The following is a 20,199-nucleotide window of genomic DNA, read 5'->3' as shown; positions in this document are numbered from 1 at the left end:
ACTAGATGATCTCTCAAGGTCCCTTCCAGTCCTATGATTCTATGATCCAATATTCAGTAAAGCAGTATTTCCTTAAATACAGTACAAAAAATAATTGACATCTCAGATAGTATGGTAACGGTTAGTAAAGATTAACTTGATAATGGAAACCACTAAATGTAGCAGACAGATAGAAAGATAGACAACAGGTGGACGGGTAGATGTCAAGATGAGGGGTGACCTAATAACAGAATATTTGGTTCGGAAGCCAGTCCAATTTCTTTTTAATTTAGAGTCGACCAAAAATAGTATTTTGAAATTTTCGACAAACCAAAATGTTGAAAGAAGTTTTGTTTTGTATCCATTAAAACACTTTGGTCAACCCCAAAATGGAACATTTTGTTGTGATTTTAAGGGGGAGAGGGTTAAAATGTTTTAAAATGTTTTTATATAAAATGGAGAGAAATTCCAAAATGAAAAATAGCTTTCCGATATGAAAAGTCAAAATGTTGTTTCAAAAATGCTGAAATGACTCATTTTGTCATTTCTGAAATGTCTTTTTTTTTATTGAAACAATTTGTCAAAATCAACCTAGTTTCATGAATTATTTTGGTCAACTTGAACCCATATTTTTCATCAACAAAAGGTTTGGCTTGGCAAGTTTTTTACGTAGTATGATCAAGTGTATTACATAGCAAAGCCCACGTTGTAACTAAACAAATGAAATAATCTCCCTTCTACCAGGCCCAATATTCAATACAGCCAATTACAGTGGTATGTTATGGCATGAAAAATATACCACAGAAATCAGTAGCATCAACCAAAACCACGCAAATCAATATTTTAACTAGAGAGAGGACAATGCACAGGAAATAATTTATCCAGTGTATCTAGTCTTCATTTCTGAACTGGCATATATTACTGTTCAATGCCCTACTTAAACTCCTCCAATATACGTTTGCTCTTGACTCTATATCCCAGGGTTGACCAAACTTCCTGATCCTCCAAGCTATATACAATAATCCTCAGAAGTTCGAGAGCCAGGCATGCCTGGTGGGGCTCAGGGCTTCAACCCTGCAGGGTGTGCCTGCCAGGACACAGGGATTCTGCCCCATGGCAGGGTGTGCCTGCTAAAGTCCTGAGCCCCGCTCCCTGCAGGGCAGAAGCCTCTAACCCCACCACCCTGCCACAGGGCAGAAGCCCTGAGCTTTCCCCATTCCCAGTCTGGCAGGTGGAGATTGGCTGGGACAGGGGGTGGGGGCACGGGAGGCTCTGCAAGCCACACTTTAAGTGTAAAAGAGCTACAGCACTGTATGTAAGGGAGCAGTATGACTGCTCAGAGCTCCGGTACAAAACTGCAGAAAAACCTGAGTGTCTCTGGATTAAGTTTAGAAGTGTGTGCAACAAGAGTGATGTAGTGGTGGGAGTCTGCTATAGACCACCGGACCAGGGGGATGAGGTAGATGAGGCTTTCTTCCGGCAGCTCACGGAAGCTACTAGATCGCATGCCCTGATTCTCATGGGTGACTTTAATTTTCCTGATATCTGCTGGGAGAGCAATACAGTGGTGCATAGACAATCCAGGAAGTTTTTGGAAAGCGTAGGGGACAATTTCCTGGCGCAAGTGCTACAGGAGCCAACTAGGGGGGGCGCTTTTCTTGACCTGCTGCTCACAAACCGGGTAGAATTAGTGGGGGAAGCAAAAGTGGATGGGAATCTGGGAGGCAGTGACCATGAGTTGGTTGAGTTCAGGATCCTGACGCAGGGAAGAAAGGTAAGCAGCAGGATACGGACCCTGGACTTCAGGAAAGCAGACTTCGACTCCCTCAGGGAACGGATGGCCAGGATCCCCTGGGGGACTAACTTGAAGGGGAAAGGAGTCCAGGAGAGCTGGCTGTATTTCAAGGAATCCCTGTTGAGGTTACAGGGACAAACCATCCCGATGAGTCGAAAGAATAGTAAATATGGCAGGCGACCAGCTTGGTTTAATGGTGAAATCCTAGCGGATCTTAAACATAAAAAAGAAGCTTACAAGAAGTGGAAGGTTGGACATATGACCAGGGAAGAGTATAAAAATATTGCTCGGGCATGTAGGAATGATATCAGGAGGGCCAAATCGCACCTAGAGCTGCAGCTAGCCAGAGATGTCAAGAGTAACAAGAAGGGTTTCTTCAGGTATGTTGGCAACAAGAAGAAAGCCAAGGAAAGTGTGGGCCCCTTACTGAATGAGGGAGGCAACCTAGTGACAGAGGATGTGGAAAAAGCTAATGTACTCAATGCTTTTTTTGCCTCTGTTTTCACGAACAAGGTCAGCTCCCAGACTGCTGCGCTGGGCATCGCAAAATGGGGAAGAGATGGCCAGCCCTCTGTGGAGATAGAGGTGGTTAGGGACTATTTAGAAAAGCTGGACGTGCACAAGTCCATGGGGCCGGACGAGTTGCATCCGAGAGTGCTGAAGGAATTGGCGGCTGTGATTGCAGAGCCATTGGCCATTATCTTTGAAAACTCGTGGCGAACGGGGGAAGTCCCGGATGACTGGAAAAAGGCTAATGTAGTGCCAATCTTTAAAAAAGGGAAGAAGGAGGATCCTGGGAACTACAGGCCAGCCAGCCTCACCTCAGTCCCTGGAAAAATCATGGAGCAGGTCCTCAAAGAATCAATCCTGAAGCACTTGCATGAGAGGAAAGTGATCAGGAACAGCCAGCATGGATTCACCAAGGGAAGGTCATGCCTGACTAATCTAATCGCCTTTTATGATGAGATTACTGGTTCTGTGGATGAAGGGAAAGCAGTGGATGTATTGTTTCTTGACTTTAGCAAAGCTTTTGACACGATCTCCCACAGTATTCTTGTCAGCAAGTTAAGGAAGTATGGGCTGGAAGAATGCACTATAAGGTGGGTAGAAAGCTGGCTAGATTGTCGGGCTCAACGGGTAGTTATCAATGGCTCCATGTCTAGTTGGCAGCCGGTATCAAGTGGAGTGCCCCAAGGGTCGGTCCTGGGGCCGGTTTTGTTCAATATCTTCATAAATGATCTGGAGGATGGTGTGGATTGCACTCTCAGCAAATTTGCGGATGATACTAAACTGGGAGGAGTGGTAGATACGCTGGAGGGGAGGGATAGGATACAGAAGGACCTAGACAAATTGGAGGATTGGGCCAAAAGAAATCTGATGAGGTTCAATAAGGATAAGTGCAGGGTCCTGCACTTAGGACGGAAGAACCCAATGCACAGCTACAGACTAGGGACTGAATGGCTAGGCAGCAGTTCTGCGGAAAAGGACCTAGGGCTGACAGTGGACGAGAAGCTGGATATGAGTCAGCAGTGTGCCCTTGTTGCCAAGAAGGCCAATGGCATTTTGGGATGTATAAGTAGGGGCATAGCGAGCAGATCGAGGGACGTGATCGTTCCCCTCTATTCGACATTGGTGAGGCCTCATCTGGAGTACTGTGTCCAGTTTTGGGCCCCACACTTCAAGAAGGATGTGGATAAATTGGAGAGAGTCCAGCGAAGGGCAACAAAAATGATTAGGGGTCTGGAACACATGAGTTATGAGGAGAGGCTGAGGGAGCTGGGATTGTTTAGCCTGCAGAAGAGAAGAATGAGGGGGGATTTGATAGCTGCTTTCAACTACCTGAAAGGGGGTTCCAAAGAGGATGGCTCTAGACTGTTCTCAATGGTAGCAGATGACAGAACGAGGAGTAATGGTCTCAAGTTGCAGTGGGGGAGGTTTAGATTGGATATTAGGAAAAACTTTTTCACTAAGAGGGTGGTGAAACACTGGAATGCGTTACCTAGGGAGGTGGTAGAATCTCCTTCCTTAGAGGTTTTTAAGGTCAGGCTTGACAAAGCCCTGGCTGGGATGATTTAACTGGGAATTGGTCCTGCTTCGAGCAGGGGGTTGGACTAGATGACCTTCTGGGGTCCCTTCCAACCCTTATATTCTATGATTCTATGATTCTATGATTCTACAGGTGGCTCGTGAGCCGTGGTTTGGCCACCCCTGCTATATCCTCTAGCTTTGGGATGTCCAATCACACCAAGCTTCTAAAAACATATATATAGTTTAAGGAATGTGTTTAATCTAAATAAATATCCATATTCAAGCTACACAGATTGGTGTTCATTGCAAGTTATTGATGAAATTTTCTAGGAAGTCTAGCTGGGACACTGAATATAACAGAAAATATTCAGTTTGCATACATTTTCAGCATGTTTGGCTATTATATATTAGTGGCATTGCACTAAAATTATAATGACACATTACATTTTAAAATTTAAGTTGGGTTATAGTATCTGTTAAACTTATTAACTTCACTTATACCATTTGTCACTCCTTTTGTATAGCTTTAGTATGGAGTTCTCTTTGACACCTTTGTCTTCAACTTATCAAAAAAATAGGAGCAATTCTGTTTCCTAGAAATATTCAGCTGTCAGTGGTTGAGATAATATTTTTGATCAAACAACTGCTGCCCAATGGGCTGAGGAACAGCTAACTTAATATTCTGGAAGAGGGACATCCTAATAAGTTATAATGTGACATCTCACCTCTTGGGATGAGCAAAAAAGAAAACCAACATGAACAGCTCATTAGTGTCTGTGCTTCTTACAAATGCTGCTCTATAGCTCATTAGTGCTCAGCCTCTTGCTTCTGGTGGTACCTGGAAACATTTCATACCACACTGCAACCTCATTGATTGAAGGCTTTTATGTCAGTGGCTTGAATTAGTGAAAACCTACTGTTAGGGTGTCTGACAGCAGTCATGATAGGAATGGTTTCTATGCTTTTGACGCTGCAAAACATAAGAAAGACTGGATAAGGAACAGTGGGACAGATTTACAGTTGGTGCAATCTCGAGAGGTTGGCAAACAGACTCAAACCCTAGAACTGCTGCGCACTTGTAATTCCCATTGGGCTGAAATTACCAACTCGTTTGTAGGTAGTAGAGGCCCTATCACTACCGATGAAATGTTTTTATTTGCACTCAGCAGCATGCTTTAATTTGAACATTGACACTGTGTTACGTTGCAACATGAAGGTTAAATTTCTGTCCCAGGGAGAAGCAGATACAGAACCAGATAACAAATATTTTCACAAGCCATATTTTATATATAGGGCTTCAGGCCTGCATTTTATTTTATGTATATATATATGTCATATTTTATATATATATATGTCAATATATATATGTTATATTCAATGTCCCATTGCCTAGGCTGACCAGATAGACAGCATGAAAATTTGGGACAGGGGATGCAGGATAATATACACCTATATAAGACAAAGTCCCAAATATCTGGTCACCCTACATCTACCGCTGTGCTGTCTCAAAAAAAAAAATCATCCTTACAGTGAGATATCTTAAAAGTGGTGATAAAATATATAAGAAATAATCATACTACTGTGCCCTCATTCAGGCAATCATTTTCCACTCAAGGATCTTAAAGCACTTTATGGACATAAATTAATGAAGCCTCACCATAGCCCATCAGATAGGGAATTATTATCTTCATTTTACACCTGGAAACTAAGGTATAAAGAGGCATGGCTGTTTTATCCAGGCTATATATCTTAGATACTTATATGGGCCCCTTTACTGGTATATCCAAGTATGACAAATATAACAATTTCCTGCAATATCCTGGACAAACCTTATTGAATTAAGTGCAAGCATCTTAGGAACTCACTGTAGTAAAAATGGAAATGGTTGTGTGTTATTGTATGTCACTTCTCTAGGAGACATGACTAATGTAAACCTTGAGAAGTGTTGTGAGCTCCAAAGGACTCTCTTAAACAATGGGCTAAGAGATGAATGAACTGTTAGTGGGTGGGATTCTGGCTGATTCCCTATTCATGGTCTCTTCACAGACCCAAGTGACCCTCAGATTCCTGAGGGTGTTGTTCTGAGCAAAAGGATTCATGAACTTGTAGCCACAGGAAAACCCTGAGTAAGTGCAAAGGACGATTCACTGGCCAGACCTTTGTTGGAGTCAGGGGGTGGTCTCTGGTAAGCTCATCAGCATGTGCGTAGGGTTTTTTAAATTGTTTTTAATATGTTTTCTCTGTAACATTTTTACCTCAACATTTAATGTGCTTGCTTAGAAAGATCTGTGTGGTAACTTGTAAGTATGGCAATTACAGTGTTTATTCTCTGAGGAGAAAAGAGTCAAGCAGGCCTGCTTAGGCAGTGAGACTTCATTGGGCAATTCACAGTGTAGGTAGGGAGCTGTGCAGCCTCGAAATACCCCAGTCAGGAGAGAGATAGAGAGATGTAGGCCTCTGCCCCAGAGAGGCAATGGCTGGGGAGCTGGAAGCCTGACAGCAGGTGCCCTAGCTGGACCATACCATGGAACACAGGTGCAGTTGCCCTGAACTGTGACACTGAGCGCCTCAGAGTCCTTAACCTCACAACACCTCAGAGAGGTAAGGAAGTGCTGTTTATCCCCATTTTACAGACAAGTACAGAAAAGCTAAGTGACTTTCCTAAGGTCGCACAGGAAGTCTGTGGAGCAGCAGGAGCTTGGACCCAGGTCTTCTAAGACCTAAGCTAGTTCCCTAACCACTGGGCCATCCTTCTTCCAAGCTCACACGAGGAGTCTGTGAAGCCAAGAGCCGCTGCAAAGAGCTTCACAAAGGAAGCCATTTGAAGTGCCCAAGCAACCAACTTGGAAGCCTGACATGCACTGCTGCATAGTTAAAAAGCCTGCATGCACTGCTGCATATTTCCGATCACCATTACAGGCACATTATTTATTAACTGCCCACGTACGTTGACATCTCTTTTGTTGGACATGCCCATAACATGTGGCAGAGTCAGTAAAAGAATCAAGAGCTCCTCACACGCAGCCTTGTGCCTGAACAATAAAAACACCCTTGCTCTTTGACAGATACGATTTACCATTATTTCATCACATCTTGTGACAGCATCACTTGATTGTAGTCACTGGCACTGAGCTATTACAACATACCAGCTATTTTGTAGCGACTGTCAAAGCTCTGATCTTAATGCCTGTAGTTTACCTATAGATTGCCATGTGTCAGCCCTCCAAAGCATAAATACAGACCGTCCAATGACATTTTGAGAATTGTGCATCAGATTCAGCCCTGGTATAATTCTTAGAGACCAGTGAAATTCTACCAGAGATGGATTTGGTCTGGTGTCTCTTGATTCTGAATATATAATGGAATCAAAGTCTTCGGAGGGATCCCACTGTACATGAAATGGTTGCATTTATCAGCATTCAGATGCCCTATGAAATATTGCCCAGTGCTTTCTCCATTGTAAAAACAAACAAGAAATTCTTTGATAAGACCAGACTGTGTGGGCAGCTGCAAAACCGGCAAAGTGTGAGTTTACTATCATCAGAAATCTAATCTACTCTAAACCTGAGCAATGATTTAGGAATGTATCAGTTTGATACATGCTGATAATGGCTCTTGATTACACTTTCCTAAAAGCAATTAGCTGGACTAGGATGCTCAAAAGCAGACATCACTATTTCTAGCTTTCTAACGGAGAAATAAAAAATGATTATTTTAATACCCCTGATGTGTTCCTAACCATCCTGGACAGATAAGCTATTGCAGGGTTGGTGGTGACATTTTCCCCCAAGATCAGGTTACATTTATCGTAAATAGAACAGCAGTTCCCAGTTGTCATTATTTAAAATTGCAGTTTCCAGCAATAGCAGTTGCATGCCTGCTCCTCTAAAAATTCTTGTAAGATCTGTCACTAAGTAACACTCACAGAAAACCTGATTTTCATTTGCACTAAGGCCTTTTACTTTGTTTAATTGTCATTAAGGCTCACTGTTCTATTTTAATAAAGTTTTCTTCAAGTGCTGAAAAGCTAGGAAATAAGTAACTGAGGTCAACCCTCACACTTCTGTTTCTGGATCTACACCAATACAAAACGTATCAATTCCAAACTGTTACTGTTTTTTTTCCACAACACATAGTTAACATCCAAGGCTTCAAAAACTACCATAAATCATAACGCTGATATGCATGAATGAAGGACACATGTTAATGGTGTATATGTCCTCTTTTAAGGTATGCTTTTGGTTTGGCTTTCTTCAAAAAGCACGATCACATCTCATCTTCTTGAATAAACTACCCTATAGCCTTAATTCCAACACACATCTAAGAGACATATGTTAAAAATATAATTCCTTCTTTAAAATATGAGGTTTTCCTTTTGTGTTTTTCAGCGAAAAAGAGACCAATGTTTACCATATGTCTCCTTCTTGTATTTTTGTTGAGTTAAGGCTCTATGGTAGTTTAGACAAGAAGGAGACATATGTTAAGAGCTGTTCTCATTTCCATATTCAGAAAAATAAAAATAAATAAATAGGACTTGATCCAATTCTCACTGAAATCAAAAGCAAGATTCACATTGATTTCAACGGGAGTTGAATCAGTCCCATAACATTCATGAATTTATTTACTAATTTCCTTTAATAAAGGTTAGGCAGAATGGTTGATTTTTTACACTATCAGAAATAAAGAGACAAATATAGAGGCATCAGACAAAGATCAAGGAATACAACGGAGCTGAGGCACAATTATCAGGAAGTGTAGATATTGTTATAAGAAAAGCTACATCAATTATTTGTTTTAAGTAACTATAAAAATCCATGATCAAAAAAATACTTCCACGAATTACTTAACTAAAATTATAGCTTGCCCTAACGTTTTCATTAACTATTGTTTTGAATGAAACTGTCTTTCCCTGTGACATGACTGTAATTCCTCAGACACTAGTAAAGCCCATAAAACCAGAACACAGAAACAGAACAAGGCAAGTTGCAATATTGGCACTTTCACTGAATAAATACTTGAACCATTGCTTATGGCATCAAACATGCCTCTGGATCCACAATAGGCCATGGTAATTAAATAGTCCCTAAAAGGATCATAGACCATTAAATTCTATTACCTGCCTTTCAAAGAGTCTTTTTACTATGAAATGAAAACCTGTTTGTTATACCTTGTGGTTACCCATCCCTGGTCTTGGCGAACCATGTTTATGATAGAGCTGACTAGACAATGGGGATTTGCCCCCTACAGAATTTTTGACATTTTGCTGAAAAATGATTTGGGGGTGGGGGGCGGGGAAGGAGAGTTGGCCACTGACAATTCAAACCAAAAATTACCAAAAATTAGGGAGGGCAAATTATCCTGAATCACCAAAACCCTGTTTGTTTTTTTGTTTTGGTTTGGTTTTTTGCTTTGCAGATTAAAATTTTCAGATTCAGTTTTCCAATGAAATCTCAAAAGTTTTCCAGGAAAGCAGATGAAAAAAGTGTCGACGAAAATGTTCCCACCAGCCTTTGTTTACAGACATGGAAGTGACAAGGTTAAATATTATCCTAATGTTTCTGAATTAAAAAACAGTTGACATGAAGAAATGCAGATTGTTATGCTACTTTAAGTAACTCTCATATGGAAATTGGGTGCCCTGCAAGGAACCCCTGCCTCGATTTCCCTCTTCTGGAGGACCCTGTAACTCCACACAAGCTTTGCTGGGCTAAGTTATTACAGAAACCCCATAAGCATAATCCAGAAATCCCCAGCACAGTCCAAACACGACATTTAATCTTTCAAGTCCCAACAGCCCATCAACACAGCGGGTACAGCTCAGGCTTCTCTCACTATATTCACCTCTCAGGTACAGGTACAGCTGCAACATGCCTCACCTCAGCCCTTCTAGTCGGGGTGTGCTTCTCTGTCCTGTTTCCTGCTCAGGTATGGTTCTAGTTCTCGCCTGGAGATGTCAGCAGGCTCATCCCTCCATCATTCCCCAGTCTACAGCCCGCTCTGCCCCTCCAGCTTCAGCTCAGAAAGCCAGCAGACATCTCTCCCTTTGTTGCTCTCAGCCTTCAGCCCTCTTGTGGCTCTCCAGCTGGGGGAAGTTTGTAGAGGACACCCCGACTTCCTTCCTGTTTTCACCAGCCTGATCTGGCTCCACCACTCAACCAGGGAAACTCGCACTACTCCCTTCTCTCAATCCAGCTCTGAGCTCACTTTCTGGCGCTCTCAATTCTGGACTCTCTCTTGCCTTTGGGTTCTCTCTCATTTATAACTCTCGGGGCAACCCCGCCGTCCTCATTACACCAAACTCAGATGCTCCTGGACTTGAAGAGGAGAGTGGGCCTGATTTCATTTAAGGGGCCAGCTACCTTACTACAGGCTGGTCTGCAAATTAATGTTGACTATGGAAAGGAAACCGTTATCCTTTCTTAAGGTTACAGTGGATGAGTCTGTCCACTCTCTACCAGCAGGAGAGCCAGCCTCCATCATGACTTCTGGAAAGGGGGGCATGGATCAGCATTCACCTCGCACTCCCTGTCAGTACCTGGGTCAATCTGGGGAAGCTAATGATCCAACCAGTGGACCAAATTCAGTGATGAATCCTGGTCACAGGCCACCAGAGTCACCAAAGTCTGCCTGAAAGTGCTGATCAGCAAGAGGTCATAACTGTTACTTTTAGCTAGAAGGGTATTTTACCTAGTAGAATATGAGTTTTCTTTGACTGAATTTATAAATCACAGAGTGCTTGGGGAAACAGCCTTCATAAATCTTTTGTAGTGTGGAGCCTATTGTGGTGTGGCAAACAGAATGCAATGCAAAGCAAATCAAAGCCCTTATGGGTTGTTTAGGGGATGTGGGTGGGGAATGAATGAGTGGTAATCAGGAAAAACTGGGGGAAAGTAAACGTTACTCCTGTTTGCTTTTACAACCAATGGCTGATTTCTCCTGCTTTTGGTCCTTAAAGACAACTCTATGCGTTACAGATTCCTTTCCTCTGGCTGGAAGTCAGTTACACCTTTCTCACAACTGGCTTTAGTGTTGTACCAGGTCAATTCAAGAAGACTATGTTAAACTGTCACAGCTGGTTCTTGCTCTGTCAGTTTCCTCCCCTAATAGCTCATCCTCCATCACCCATGTTTAAAAGGCACTCCTGACACTAGGAAACACCACACCAGTGTCAGATATATTTATAAAAAAAAACTGCTAAAGGAATGTTTTTTTCTGTGTTAATTTTTGAATTAAAAATACTTTCCATATAAACCATCACACTTTTCATTGTAGCTAGTTGGCAGCTTCATATCTCTTAGACCAGGATGGGCACATAAACTAGACTTCATTTTGGAGGAGGGTGCATTTCCTCCCTCAGATCCCAGGGGCTACACCCTGCAGTTGAAGAGGATGAGTCTACCTCCCATGTGTTCCTCCAGGACAGAAGTTGGTCCATCTCAGTTCCAACTAGAGATGGACATAGACTAAGTGCTTTGTGGGCAGGAACTATCTTTTTGTACAGCACCTGACACAACAGGATCTTGGTCCATGGCTGGGGCTCCTAGGCACTAATGCAAAATAAATAATTAACAAACAAACAAACAAACAACTAAGGCAAAAGAACTAAACCGCCCCAGTTGTGTTCCGTGAGTTGTTCAGTTTTGTTTGTTTTAAGCACTAAAGTTTTGGAGAATTGCATAAGAGGTGCTAGTTTTTTCCCTGTAGTCATTACAAAATGCAAGACCAGCATGGGCTACACTAAACAATACACCAGAGAAAGTTAGAAAGGTGGCTGGAAGGGCGTTGGGTAGGGTGAAGCACGGGAAGACGGGGATGATCATGATAAGGTAAGAAAATGCCTTTTTCTTGAATTAACAAAATATTGGTTACAAGCTTCCCAACAAGGCTGTTTCTCTGATTATTAATTCCCTTTAGGTGGGGTATGTTCTGTTTCCAGGATTATATCCCCAGCTCTGCTTCTGACTCACTGCGTGTACTAAAGTTGGTCACCAACTCTGAGTTCTGTTTAATAATATTTGTGTAGGTCATGTGGGCACCGAGCAAATCAAGTCACTAATCTCTGTAAAGAGCTTTGAGATCTTCATCTGATGAGTGCTAGAGAAGTCCCAAAGTATAATAACGAATCAAGTTCCTGCATGCCATCAGCGTAAGCTCAGGTGCAACACCAGAGGTATACGAATCTGAGAAAACTAGAATAGAGGTGACCCTCTAGGTTCTGCAAAAGAGCCGTCGTGCTTGCAAACAGAGTGTCTCCTGCTGGCTCATTCCCACATGACATCACCCTGCATGACATTCTCCCTCCTTGTGGGTGAGCAGGCTGTACATTTGGCTGAGATGGAAGCAGAGTGGGAGCACAAAGGGGATAAAAAGGCTGGTGAATCAACAAGGCTGCCTGGAACAAAGCCGATTTTTGAACAGATAAACAGTGAATGTAGGACACATCAAGTGTGCATTAATTGAGAGGTTATTTTCCTGTGATGACTTCTATTCATGTTTACTTTTAAATAAAAGATTTGTTGACAACTTGGGATACACTTCTTTATATTATCGATGCACAAAAGAGAATAAATACATACCCAATGAAACCAAAGCCATTACACAAGAACTCTACGTATCTTTGAGAGATTGTTTTCAAGCTGTAACACTAATAATCCTTCCCATCCCAGCTTCTAGGGCAGTTTCCTGTGAATATTTTTTCTTTTTTTTCTTTTTTTTTTTTTTGCAGAAAGACCACAGTATAAAAGTACCTGGACCAACCTCCCCGGTGTAAGCCAGTTGAAATCACTGGAGTTATGACTTTGACCCACCGTCACTCCAGTCTGCATGACAGCAACCTGTCCTTCCAAGGAAACCTTTTCCATTTATTTGTGTTCATTTAAACACACACACACACACACACACACACACACACACCCCCGAGAGCTGGATTATAATTTTGCAGTCTGTCCTGTGAGAGAGCAAATTGTGACTCAAAGAACTGCAATTCCTCCCCCTGATTCCCCTTGCTCTGGTGGAAACGTGTTGCTTCACCCTTTTTTGTGGATCATCTTATTCCCCCGTGTGCATCTGGGAAGAGGAGGAGCAAAGCAAGGGGCTCCTCTAACTTCATAACTATAAAAACAAAATGATTAGGGGTCTGGAACACATGAGTTATGAGGAGAGGCTGAGGGAGCTGGGATTGTTTAGCCTGCAGAAGAGAAGAATGAGGGGGGATTTGATAGCTGCTTTCAACTACCTGAAAGGGGGTTCCAAAGAGGATAGCTCTAGACTATTCTCAGTGGTAGAAGAGGACAGGACAAGGAGTAATGGTCTCAAGCTGCAGTGGGGGAGGTTTAGATTGGATATTAGGAAACACTTTTTCAATAAGAGGGTGGTGAAACACTGGAACGCGTTACCTAGGGAGGTGGTAGAATCTCCTTCCTTAGAGGTTTTTAAGGTCAGGCTTGACAAAGCCCTGGCTGGGATGATTTAACTGGGAATTGGTCCTGCTTCGAGCAGGGGGTTGGACTAGATGACCTTCTGGGGTCCCTTCCAACCCTGATATTCTATGATTCGATGATTTCATCTACTTGCTTGCAATGGGGAGTAGCAGGTGACCAGCCCTTGCTCTCTGCTCTCTCCAGAGCCACGTAATGGAAGAAGGCTGCTGCTTACTCCTCTCCCTGGTCAAGAAAGGATTGTTACACTAGCCCTTTATGGCTATTTCGTTCACACGCACACACACACATTCCCCTCAATAAATTCATTACTTACCTGATCCCAAAACCAGCAGCGTGAAAGAAAAACAGGAGCAGAGTTTACTCATAGCTGTCTCAGAAAAAGACATGACCAGAGAAAAAGGAAGGGAAATCAATACGCGATTGCTCTTCTCCATCCACTGTGAAAGTGTTGGTGAGCGGCACGATTTCATCTCTGCTGGTGAAAATTGGATTATAAGTGTTGTTGAAGCAGAAAGGGAATTTTGAAAGGAAAATATGTCCCTATGTTCATGGCTGAGCTGGCTGCTCAGAGATTTTTAATTGTCTATATGGCAGCTTCTGGAATGGAAGAGCAATCCTGCCACGGAACACACAGGTACAAAAGTCACCAACCCCCATACTCTGCTTTCACAGTCACTGAGTTTTCTTTTAATCTCCCACAGGAACCCTTGGGTTGGAACGACCTGGAGTGCAGAACGAAGGAGCGGAATCCAGTCGGATTGCAACACCCATCTTTCTTTTCCAATCGAAAAGGCCTGAGGCAGGCGTTAATAAACATACGGTGCACTTTCCTAGCACCTTTTATCAGGCGATCTCAAAGTGCTTTGCAAACGTTCATAACCTAAGCCCTAATAATCTAAAGCCCCTGGGAGGGAAGTAAATTTAAAACTCTCCTCCTAGGCACATGCCCTAAATCATGTTTAAAACCCCATTTTACAGAGGCTGAAATTGACATGCAGAGAAGTTAAATGACTTGCCTCAGCCTGCTTCATTTCCCTTCTGATAAAAATAATTGTCAGCAGGTCAAAATAGTCAAAGTAATCAATATTTAAAGGGTTGCAGAGCATTATTACAAAGGGGTTTGATTTCATTTCCCTGACACCTCGAGAGGTAACCGGATTTAATAAGGAAACAGCTGAGCCCTTGTGGCTAATTCTAAAGATCTCACAGTGATAAAAGTAACATAGAGACGGGGGACTAATAAAAACAAAAGCAATGAGGTTTTAATCAGCAGCAGAAGGATACCAATTGAGTATTAGAAAACATTTTTTGTAGCGAGAGTTAAGCTCTTATGCACAGTGAAACAATTTGCCATTGTTGTTTTGTACACTGTTTTGTAACGCAGTATATCTTGCAGAGTAATCATTTAAATATGCATGCAGATTATTAATTAGTGAAATAATAATAATTCAGCCCAGACTGAAAGCACAGGCAGGGAGAGGAAAGCAGCTGGCTTTCTCTCTGACCTTTTCCAATTCATAAGCTATTTCATAATGACCCAGCTGCTGTTCAGGGACATGTGATATTATTTACATGTTAACTCTGTAACAAAATCCGTATAATGTGTGAAGCTGTAATATATGTGTGGGGAGAGAGAGAGAGAACACATTTTTTCTATAACATCACCTAGCCACAGTTCCCCATTCATTCTGGTAGATATCCACAACAGAGAAAAGTGAAAGCTGCTATCACACCCACTAGTCAGACTTCCTCTTGAGTTAGTCTGGAGAGAGAAGAGAGGAGACAGATACAAGCAGGCATGCCAGATCCTGTCAAATCAATAGTAGTAAGGCCAGCAAGACAGCTAAAACAGTGTCCATTTCCTCAAGTGCCCATGGAACCATCAGGAATGTCAGCTGCTGATTGGTCTTTAATATTTCATATATGGCCAGATGCAAGATGCTTGTACCCTCTTCCATTGTGTACATAGCACATAGGCCCAGATTTTTCAATGCTATTTAAGAACCTAAAGATGCAGATAGGTATCTAGTGGGATCTGTAACATTTTTAAAACACCTAAGCTCAATGGACGTTAAGCACCTAGGCATTTTCAAAGTCCCACTAAGCAGTTATCTGCATCTTTAGGTGCCTTAATACTTTTGAAAATCTGGCCCAGACTAGCAGCATGTATTCATGTCGATACCATGATCATTAGTGGGGACTGAATTCAGGACTCATAGCACCAAAAGCACAAGGGTAAGTAGCAGGCTGTTGTGATCACTGGTGCTATCTACTAGAAAGAGACATGGTTAATCCAGTGCACTACACTAAGGCTGAGAGTTTCAGAGCTGCATAGAGGATATGCATACCCAATTCCCATTCAAATTAATGAGACCTGGACGTTCAATCCTGGAGGCAGAACTGTGAATCTCTCCCGACATATGCATGTATGTTATTTACATAGATCAGAGAGGGGATTTAAAGACACCTCACCTGGACATACGTGCCAATTCCGCAGACAAACCAAAGCCATGCAAATAACTGGTTCAAATCTGGACCAGATGGACAATAAACTAAAGTCACGACCATCTAATGGCTCTCCTTTCAATGGAAATAAATGACCTTTCACGTCTCAGAAACGCTGGCTCCATGGCACTGGATGGAGGGAGGTAGAATTTGGGGAGGTGCATGCTGTAGAACACTGCCCCCTGGGGGATGGAGATGGGGCTGATTTAGGGAAGTTAATGGCAGTTATGTTGGCCATTCCAGGCAGAAGCTACAGTACTGGCCACAGAGCAGTTATTCTGCTGCTATGTAGCACAGGGAAGGGAAAGAGGTAAAATCCCCTTCTCCTGTATGACCCAGAGCACCATCCCACCCCTCAGGCTGTGGCTGGAACTGAGCATTGGTCCAATGTCATTTAGAGTCACTCTCTTTGTAACACAGTGAGTGATCAAAACACATCTCCTCATTGCAATGTGCCCTTCTCTGAAAGAGAAAAATTACAGCTAATGCTTTAAAATCAAGACTTATTTCATTCCTAAAGGATGAATCAGGCATTTGCATTCACTTTGCCACAATGGATATTTTGGATGAGAAGCTTAAACACAAGTGCGTCTATGGGCATGCAGAGAGAGAGAGAGAGAGAGAGAAAGAAAAAAGAAAAGGAGTACTTGTGGCACCTTAGAGACTAACCAATTTATTTGAGCATGAGCTTTCGTGAGCTACAGCTCAATTCAACGGAGCTCATGCTCAAATAAATTGGTTAGTCTCTAAGGTGCCACAAGTACTCCTTTTCTTTTTGCGAAGACAGACTAACACGGCTGTTACTCTGAAACCAGAGAGAAAGAAAGAAAAAGAAGCAGCTAAAATAGATTGAGCAATCCCAGATCCTGCCATTGTGCAGGATTCTGTTACTTGTTCAAAAGCAATGTGACATGACGGCTCAACATTAGGTGGGTGATGGGATTTGAGAGTCCCTGCAGCCAGCAGCCACTGACATCAGTGGGGGTTACTTCTAGCCACCATAAGGTTCCCAGAATGAACACTCTCCTCTCTCAGTGGCTGTCTTCTCCTCCAACCTGCACTTGAATGACTCACAAGAGATGTGTTCAGAAGAGAGGGTTGAAATGCCAACCCCCCGGCAATATATACAGAGCAAGGTTTATAAGATGCTCCATCCACCTGCACCTTGCAGAGAGGTTTCTTCTGTCTCTGTTTGGGGCAGTGATGTTGAGAGCCCTCCTAGCCCCACCCTTAACGGAGGAATAGAGAAGCTGAGGTTAAGCCCTGCCCATTTGCAAAGGCTCATTAGCTCTGGGGGAGTGAACCGTAGTATTATATATGTTGTCCCCTGCCCTTCTCTTAGCAGCCAGGAACAGGAGCTTGTAATGATGGGACTAGCTCCTGAGAGACCACGGACTTTGAACTGAATTTATGAATATTCTATAGTGCCCTGAAATCCCTATACCATACAGTCATATACTTTATATGTTATTGCCATAAAAGGGCTTGCCCACAGCCTATCACTTTCTATGTTACCATGTAAGGCCAGATTAGAATAAGTGCTTGAAGCTGAAGTCATCAGAGTTGCACTCACAGTGAATTTGGCCTTTAAACTTCAGTCAGGCTGGAACATGTAGCCCATCAGCATTTCTGCACTAGGTTGATTATTTGAAATGATGGAGATCACCTGATCAAACAGGTGACATTAACCTGCCATTTCCCCCACAATAACACGTTCCCCAGCAAATCCAGATAACTAGCCCCCCTACTTCTGCAAAATAAGCCAGTGTAAAAAAAATAAAATCAAACCACTGCATTTATTGTTCACAGTCAGCTGCAATTTGCAACCATAGCTACATTTTCAGAGATCCCTTATCACAGCACATGCAACCAAACTCTGCAACTTTATGCTATGAAAGCAACACTGGTGTGGTCTGAAATCAAGTCAAGCTTGTTCTTAGCCCAGATAATGCAACTGTCCAGCGTTCTCCCGCAGTAAACCTGCCTCTCCCAAAACAAAACAAAAGGCAGTTGAGAAAAAGCAATGTAATTAAAAGGATTTGATGACTCTGATGGAAGCAAAATGGAATGAAAACTGAATATGACTATCTGTGGGAAAATCAATGTAAGATATGCCACAGGTTTTAAAAAGGCTTAAAGAAAGGATTTCCATAGCTTAAGGTTTCGCAGAAAGTATTTGGTTTTTTTATTTGATTCAGTACTATAATTTATTTTTGTACAAAAAATAACATCAGATTTGGTTGCTGTATGCAGTTTAGTGAGGGCTTGCCTACATGGTACATTAGTCCACTACTAAATTCTAGTGCACGCTAGCATAATCATGTACTAACTGCCCCGTACGGACCCTGCTGGCATGCACTAAAAGTTCCTTAGTGAGCATTAATGTAGACCCATTTCAAGCAGTTTACCCCAGGGAAGGATCTGCCCCATGCAGTACAATTGTGCCCCACCTTTAAACAACCTCCACTAAGAAACCAGTTTTTCAACCTCCTTCAGTAGATCTGACGCTACCATATAGAAGAGTGTTGCTTTGCTTAGTGATGGAGGCTTATTAATGGACCACAAGGCATTAGAGTTCTAAGACAATAGTAGGAGTTTAATCCAGGGGGAGAATGTTAATATCAGAAGGTTGTTTGGTGGCCAGGATGGTCTCAGTACATCAGCTGGTGGATAAATGTTCATGGAACAGGATGGTCTCAGTACATCAGGAAATAACAGGATGGTCTCAGTACATCAGCTGGTGGATAAATGTTCATGTCACAAAAACCACGTAGAAATGGCTTGGCAATGCATGCACTGACCAGCAGGTTAGGCAACACGTCCTACTACTCTATTCACAACTAATCCCACTGAAGTCAAGGTGGGAACCCTTATATATTAAAAAACTAGTCCAAAAAATTATAAATGAAGCCAGCAATGAAAATTTGTTCCTGTTTTCCAGCAAGTTCTAATTCTTAGGGTGTAATGAGCCTTGCCATTTCACAGGCTCAGGTACAGAAGGACAGTTAACAGTTACACAGAGCACTCCCAGTCCATACCTTGTCTTTTGATGCTGCAGTGACAGCAGATCAATTATAAAAGAAAACGTAGGTGGGCCCTTGCTTGTCAGATGCATGACAGAGCTCTGCCCTGTTCAGAACACTGTGACTCAATGCACCAAGCTACCTCAGTCTGCAAGCTATAATGCATGTACTCACACCTTCCACTCTGACCTGATACAATCAGGACCATTTCTCTAGTAGTTTCTCTTTCTTTCCCCCCCACCATTCATCAGTTGGAATTGTGCCCTTTCAGCTGGCTGTCCGCCTCTCACAGCAAGTGTGCTTGTCTCCCGAGTTCAGTGGTATTCACTCCTTCATGGTTCAATTTTCTCCAAGGGGATGCTGTCTAACACTTGATTGCCTGCCCACAGAGAGAGCACCATGGCAATATACTTTTTGTTACACTCTTCCAGACACCCCAGTAATTGCAACAGGTTTCCAGTGCACCCCCTGCAGTACAGTGTAGCAGCCAGCTACATTAACTCAGTGCCTTCCTCACCTGCAGGGTTCTGCTTTTGATCCTGACCTCTGTGACTTGAGCTGTCAGATTCATGCCGTCCTTGTCAATTTCACACTGGAAAGCAACAGGTATATGACTGGGGCTGGGAGTATGTTGATCAAGCATGGCATTAGTACATGCCAAAAAACTACCCAGGATACAGTGTCTTATGCTATCAGACAAATATGGTGAAACTGCCAGATGCAGTTGTTTAGATGGGAAGAACAAAGTTTACTCTAGGTCCACACATTTAAAAATGTAGACAAGACCGATCATGTAACTTTCATACTTAAAAATGAGCAAAACTCTGTTACTGTTCTAGTAACTTACCCAGAAAATAGACTGAATATTGAAGTCCATCTGAAAATTCAATAACTAATGTGCTAGATATCATTAATGCCCCTTAAGCCAAATGTAAATTACCGTGGTGCTTCAAATAGAAAGTTAATACTGATACTATCAGATGTTGTTTGTATCTTCTTTCCATGAGAAAATTTAAAGAGGACTTTTTAATCCAAGAATTCCCATGGCACATTGCAAACAATGGGCCCAGTCCTGCACGTGTTCCCTGCAAAAAGTTTCTATTGGCTTCCTTTTTAGTTCATATACAATGCTGCAGCTGCACCACAATATATAAATACAATCTGGGTGAAATCCTGGCCCCTGTGAAGTCAATAGCAAAATTCCCCATTGACTTCCATGAAGACAGGATTATATATAATCAAGTCATCCACTGCTAAAATGCAGCCCCCTCCAGGGTAAGAACCATAATACTGCACAACAATTTTGTTCAGATAAGACTACGTTTTCATGAAGTGAGACCAGTTACCTATGCACACATTTGTTCCCATACCTTCTTGTTGCAAGAGGTAATTTCAGTACATAGGCAAATCATTTAGCTACCTATATGTT

At 42.4% G+C, this 20,199-nt stretch overlaps 1 long non-coding RNA gene across 4 annotated transcripts in view; it reads right to left on the bottom strand.

Moving 5' to 3' along the window:
* The window catches only part of LOC125622783 (uncharacterized), a 375,814-nt gene that overhangs the window by 309,061 nt on the left and 46,554 nt on the right, over positions 1–20,199 (bottom strand). For 3 of the 4 annotated variants that reach the window (XR_007352799.2, XR_012665077.1, XR_007352798.2), the window contains exon 1: positions 13,556–14,005. The exons of the other annotated variant lie outside the window; for it this stretch is intronic. This is a non-coding gene — a long non-coding RNA (uncharacterized LOC125622783). Of the gene's footprint in view, positions 1–13,555; positions 14,006–20,199 lie in introns of those variants that run through there. 4 annotated transcript variants of the gene reach the window in all.

This window comes from Caretta caretta, chromosome 15, assembly GCF_965140235.1.
Source record: "Caretta caretta isolate rCarCar2 chromosome 15, rCarCar1.hap1, whole genome shotgun sequence".
NCBI classification, from domain to species: Eukaryota; Metazoa; Chordata; order Testudines; family Cheloniidae; genus Caretta; species Caretta caretta.
This window is presented reverse-complemented; position numbering and strand designations above follow the sequence as displayed.